We start from the raw sequence: 5385 nt of genomic DNA, 5'->3' as shown, positions 1-5385 counted from the left end.
TATAGTTTTAATTTATTATTAAAATATGATATTTTTTTTTTTTTTTTTTTTTTTTTTTTTTTTTTTTTTTGCATCCGGACCTACAGTTATGGACTCAGAACTGGTCTCCTGTCGGCAGCATGCTTTGCCTTTTGTAATCCTTTCGTGAGGAAAATGAGGGGGGAGGAGCGGGAAAATGAGAGGGGGAAGGAGGGGGGAAGGAGGGGGGAGAGGAGGGGGAAGGAGGGGGGAAGGAGGGGGGAAGGAGGGGGGAAGAAACTTGGGGGAAGGAGGGGGAAGAAAAATGGGGGAAATGAGGGGGGAGGGGGAAATGAGGGGGAAGAGAAGGGGGGGAAATGGGGGGAAATGAGGGGAAATGAGGGGGGACGGATGGGAAATGAGGGGGGAAGGAGGGGAAGAAAAAATGGGAAGAAAGAATGGGGGGAAGGAAAATGAGGGCAAATAAGGAGAAATGATGAGGAAAAGTGAGGGGAAAAGGAGGGGAAAGGTGGGCAGAGGAGGATGGAGGAAGGGAAAGGAGGGGGAATTCTCTGGTGGGAAGGGGGAGTTGTGGGGAAGGGGGAGTTGTGGGGAAGGGGGAGTTGTGGGGAAGGGGGAGTTGTGGGGAAGGGGGAGTTGTGGGGAAGGGGGAGTTGTGGGGAAGGGGGAGATGTGGGTAAGGGGGAGTTGTGGGGAAGGGGGAGATGTGGGGGAAGGGGGAGATGTGGGGAAGGGGGAGATGTGGGGAAGGGGGAGATGTGGGGGGAAGGGGGAGATGTGGGGGGAAGGGGGAGATGTGGGGGGAAGGGGGAGATGTGGGGGGAAGGGGGAGATGTGGGGGGAAGGGGGAGATGTGGGGGGAAGGGGGAGATGTGGGGGGAAGGGGGAGATGTGGGGGGAAGTGGGAGATGTGGGGGGAAGGGGGAGATGTACAGAGTGCCTGAGGGTATCTGTGTGACAGGGATGTCGTCTGTGGGGGGAAGGGGATGTCCATGTAAGGGGATTGGGGGGAAGGGTGATAATAGGGAGGTGAGTGGGGGGCCAAGACCATCTTGTTTCCAGATGTAGTGGGGGGCCTCCACTATTGTGCATAGAGATGTGGCCGATGCTCATCGTGATCATATGGGGGAGATCCTTGGGGTCGTGTTGGGGGGACTGTGGTGGGGATACGGGAGATGTGGGGACAAAGTGGAGGAGATGAGGGGGAGCCTTGCAGAAGCCTTGGGGAAGGGAGTGCACGAGATGGGCCTTGGAGATGTGGGGGAGAGGGGTCTTAGATGTTGGGGTGGGGTATCCAGATGTCCTCAGAGATAGGTGGCAGGGGAATGGAGATATGTGGTGATATTATGGTGGGGTGCGAAAAAAGGGGGGGATGTCGGGGTGGGGAGATGGTTTTGGAACCGGAGATGTGGGGGAGGTTGGAGATGTGGGTGTTATCAGAGTGTGGTGTGGGGATATTTGGGGGGGAGATGTCTGGTTGAGAGGGTTAGTGTGGGAATGTGTTCAGATTGGAAGGTTTGGAGATTTGGGGGGAAGGTTTATGGGTTTTGTGAAAGCCGGGGGTATAATGTGGGGGAAGGGGGATGTGTGTGAATGTCATGAGTGGTTGTGGCCAGAGGGGGGAGATTTTGTTGGGGATTATGTGGGTTAGATGTGTTTGTGAAGTGGGCTGTGGTCGCATATTGGGGGGGGGGGGAGATTGGTGGGGTGGGCAGATGGTTGATGATTTGGCGTTTGCGTCAAAGAGCCTTCTCAGATGGGGGTTTAGATGTTGGGTTGAATCCTAGCATAGTTTTACATATATGTGTGGGCAACCTGTCTCATATTGGGTGCGAAGGGTGGTTGTCTCATATTGATGGTGCTGATTGGGGGCCTGTTCTCAGGAGTGTGGGGTCTAGTTCCGGGGGCGAGAGTGGAGTCCGGGGTATATTTTGGGGGGGGAGATGTGGGGGGGGATAGTTCGATTTGTTGGGGTGGCTAATTTTGGTGGGGGAAGAGGTGGGGGGAAGGATGTGGGGAGAGTGGGGAGGGGTTTCAGAGGTTTGTGTACCTTAAATGGGCTTATGCGTAGGGGACAGTGAAGGGTGAGAGGAGTGGGGGATAAGACCTGAGCATGGGATATCCCTTGGGATGGCGGAGGTGGGAGAGGTGAGATGTGGGGGGAGGATGAAGTGAGTTGGGGGGAATGGGGGTAGGGGGGGTTGCGGGAGATGTGGAGAATTGGGTATGTGGGGGGATTGAGTTTGGGTCTCTATTGTGTGGGTGGATGTTTTCCAGGGTTGATGTATGTGGGGGGAAGGGGGGTTTTTTGATGAATTGTGCTTTTCTCGTGATGTGTTTGGGGAATTTTGTGGTTTGGCGCAGTGGGGAAGTGATGTGATGCAATAGGTGTGTGATAGGGGGAGATGTGGGGGATAGGGTGAGATTGTGGAAGTGGCTTTTCTCATAGTGGAGATAGGTCAAGGGTGCAGATGGTTGGGGGGGAGGGGGGTTGCAGGAGGGGGGAAGGGTGATGTGGGGGGGAAGGGGTTGTTGGATGATTGGGGGAGTTGTTTGGGTTTGGGGGGAAGTGTGGGAGGGTCAGATGGCCCCTCAGAGAGTGTGAAGGGGCGGGTCTCATACTTAAGGGTTTAATGGATGGGCATAGGGTCCGGGGGGAGATGTGTCTCATGAGTTTTTTCCTTTGAGATGTGGGGGTCGTATTGTGTTTGTTCGTGAGGGGTTAAAGGTTTGTCTCATATTTTAGAGGTGCCTTTTGAAGGGGGTGTGGTGTAGGGGAGATGTGGGGGGTCTAAAGTAGTTTCGGGGTTGAAGGGTGTGGATTGTGTGGTGTGGAAGGGGGATATGTTCGTGGTGGTTGTCACGGGGGCTGGTATGGAACGGTTGCTCATATGTTGGGGGGAAGGGGGAGATAGTGGATTGGGGGATAGTGGGGCAATAAGTTATGGGGGGAAGTAGTTGTGGGAGAGAATTTTGGTAGTGTATGTGAGTAATGTATTGTTTCGCTTTTGCATATGCCGAGATCCGCATAGGGGAGGATTGAAGGTGGGGATTGGGGGTAAGGGTTGTGTGATGTTGGTCCTGATTATGTTGTTTTCATATTGGTGGTTTTGAATTAAGGTGGCAGATGTGCGGGTTATTATTTTGGGTTGTGGGCATGTGGTCTCAGGGGCGGAGATTGTTCAATAGATGTGAAGGAGTGAGAGGTGGGAGGGGGTGGGGGATGGGGGCTTGGGGGGGGTGGGGTTGCGCTAGGGGGGGGGCTGGCTGTGGGTGGTCCTGGTGGCGGGGGTCGCTTCATTCTTGTTCTCACGTGGGTGTGTGGGGGTGATGGGTTGGCTTATGCTTGGGTGCTCTTGCGGGGGTGCTTTTGTGCTGGGGTGGGAGGGGATTGGGGAGCCTAGGGGTGATGTGGGTCTGGGGGGGGGTGTTGGGGGGGGTTCGGGGTTTGTGGTGGGGGGGTCTGGGGGGAAGGGGTGGTGGGGTGTGTGGGGTATGGGGATGCCGGGGGAACTGTCGGGGCGGGGGGGAGGGTGTCCCTGCTTGAGATAGTGCGGGGGAGGTGAAGGTGGTGAAGGTTTTTGGGGGGTGGGAGGGGGGTGTGGTCGGGAATGGGGAGGGGCGGGGCCGGGCCGGGGGATGTCTGTGGCTTGTGGTGGGGAAGGGCCTCTTGTAATGTGAAGGGGGAGATTGAATTTCAAGGAGATTGACGTCAGAATTAAGATAAAGTGTAATGTGAACAGAAGGGTATTGAACATTATTTAGTGTGAACACCATGTAAAGTGTAAAAAAGCATGTTAAAGTTTTGAACACATGGAAGGTAACAGCATGGAAGGAAACAGAATTAAGGGAAACAGTAGGGTAAGGGGGATATCTGAATGGGAAGGATGAACAGCAGGGAAGTGAACAGAATGTGGAAGGGAATCATAAGTGTGCAAGGAGGATCAGAAGCTAGGGTAATCTGAGGCAAGGTAACAGAAGGAAAGGGAAACTGAATGTGTACAAGTGAACATAGAGGTAAGGGTAACAGAAATGTGAATAGTGTACAGGAAGGGAACGCTCATGAACGCATCCAACATAACCAGGCCATGATTCTGTCAGCCACTAATAAGGACCAGACTGGAACTGAATCTTGGTACAGGCCTTGATAAGATCAGGTTCACGACATGGATCAGGCCTCGTTATCGGACTGGTCCAGACTGGTATAGGCCAGTTCAGGAGATGATCACGAGTCTGTATTAGGACAAGGTTAAAGTGTCTTGGACCGGAGATTGTTCGGACTGGTATATAGGACTTGTGTAGACTTGTTATGCTGAATATGTCCAGGTACGGACTGGTACTGACTAGGTTAGGACTGGTTAGGACTGGTTAGGACTGGTCAGGACTGGTCAGGACTGGTTAAAGACCAGGCATGCCTGGACAGGATCTGTTTAGGACAGGTTATGTATCTGGCACGGAGTTGTTAATACTGTTAGGACTAGTATTTAGGACAGGATAGGACAGATTTAGGAGTTTGTTAGGACTAATTATGGACTATTAGCCTAAGTCCAGGTCTATTTGATTATCATTAGTGTCACGTCCTAGTTAGAGAGCAATGGCAATGTATTAAATATATTCGATTATGTTATACTTGCCTGATTTGAACGATTCTGCCAGAAATCATTCGTTTTGCTCGTTTCCTGCAGACGTGGTCTTCCATACTGTTGGGGGTAAGGGGTGGGGATGAATACAAAACGAGTGATTTCCGATAGAAACGATTGTCAGATTTGTTAAAATCAGCAAGAAAAATGTATAAAAAACGATGTTTTCAAAACAAAATCACGTGTATGGACACTTCCGAATTTTTGCCTGAGGGAAGGGGTGGGGGAGAATGCGAGTGTGGAGTGGTGGTCGGGGAGGTGAGATGAGGGGAGTGGGGAGGGGAATGGGGAGGGGAATGGGGAGGGGAATGGGGAGGGGAATGGGGAGGGGAATGGGGAGGGGAGTGGGGAGGGGAGTGGGAGAGGGGAATTGGGATGGGAGTGGGGAGGGGAATGGGGAGGGGAATGGGGAGGGGAATGGAGATGGGAGGGAGAGGGGAGGGGAATGGGGAGGGGAATGGAGATGGGAGGGAGAGGGGAGGGGAATGGGGAGGGGAGTGGGGAGGGGAGTGGGGAGGGGAGTGGGGAGGGGAGTGGGGAGGGGAGTGGGGAGGGGAGTGGGGAGGGGAGTGGGGAGGGGAGTGGGGAGGGGAGTGGAGGAGGGGAGTGGAGGAGGTGAAGAGGAGGGGAAGGGGAGGGGGGAAAGGAGGAAGAATGGGGAGTGCGTGGGGAGTAAGGATCCTACCCTGAGGTGATTAACATCGTCTGGGCTTAGCAAGGTGTCTAAATAAGATAGCCTCTGCAATGGTGAGGAGGAGAAGGTCAG

Source organism: Oratosquilla oratoria, chromosome 34 (genome assembly GCF_046742065.1).
Source record: "Oratosquilla oratoria isolate Oo_2021 chromosome 34, ASM4674206v1, whole genome shotgun sequence".
Lineage (NCBI taxonomy): Eukaryota > Metazoa > Arthropoda > Malacostraca > Stomatopoda > Squillidae > Oratosquilla > Oratosquilla oratoria.
Note: the sequence above shows the minus strand (reverse complement) of the source record.